The sequence below is a fragment of the Rhagoletis pomonella genome, unplaced genomic scaffold (genome assembly GCF_013731165.1).
Source record: "Rhagoletis pomonella isolate Grant_MI unplaced genomic scaffold, Rhpom_1.0 Rhpom_scaffold_00007, whole genome shotgun sequence".
In the NCBI taxonomy this organism is placed as follows: Eukaryota; Metazoa; Arthropoda; class Insecta; order Diptera; family Tephritidae; genus Rhagoletis; species Rhagoletis pomonella.
The window spans coordinates 48,564,683-48,565,778 of record NW_023458561.1 but is presented as its reverse complement, the minus strand read 5'-3'; positions in this window follow the sequence as shown (position 1 = coordinate 48,565,778).

Here is a 1,096-nt window from a genome sequence, read left to right as displayed (position 1 = left end):
GTGAAAATTTGTTGCACTTTTTTGAAGTTTTCTACAAATTGTTAAACTTGTTTTTATATGGGGTTTGTTAGAGAAAGAACTGTATTTTAATTGAAAATTCTTAAAAATAAATAAATAAACATAAGTTGCACACAATATCACTTTGAAATGGCGTGCTATAGATATGACCGATACTGTATATCAGTTTTTTACGTTTGAAGTGGTCCAGATTAGAGGTTTACGCCGGCAGGCTTTGCAGCGGCGGCGTGGTCAACTTGAAAAAGAATACCATAAGGTAGATTCCAAAGAGACATAAAGCTACTAATCTTATCATGTCATCTCGTCAGCGTTAGGCATTGGCCATGCGAATTCAGATTGTAATTGTATTTAATTAATTCATTAAATTAGTTTTAAATTAAAATTACGTTACTTTCTACTTGAATTAAAATGTTGAGTGTCTGCCGCTGATGGATGAGCAAACAGAAGAAAGTCCAACGTATATAAATACATCTCTATTTTCTCTACAAATCCGTATACACTACTTAAATTTAAGGAAATAAAAAAATTTAAAAAGTTTAGTTATTGGGGTAATTTATGTCGATATAAAAATTTTTTGCAATAATCTTATCAGCCGTTATGTTAAATTACGGGGTTGTTACGATATTTTGCGGGTTATATGTATATTGAAAACAAGGTTTGGTCAACTTCCACCAGAACGGGCCTTTCTGACCCACTGTTTAAAAAATGGCTTATAGGTGGTTAAAATATCCACTAAAATATTTAGTGCCAAATTTTTCTAAGGAGAACTGAATGTAATGAAAAATAATAGTAATTTTTACGAAAAAGGGTTACTTTAACCCTGTGTAGAAGACATTGCGATGCGCGGGAGCAAACGCTTCATGAGATTTGACCACCTCTTGGGAATAGGGCTTCCAACTATACTTAGCTATGAAGTCCCGTATTGAGGATAAAAAAGTGCCAAAAAGTGCCAAATAGAAAAACAAAAGTGAAAAAAGGTGCCGATCTTTATAATTCTTCCCATTTAGCATTCAAATTAGAGTCACATTTCCAAAACAAAAGTCCAATGCCAAAGTAAGATAAACCAGTTGTATTCACT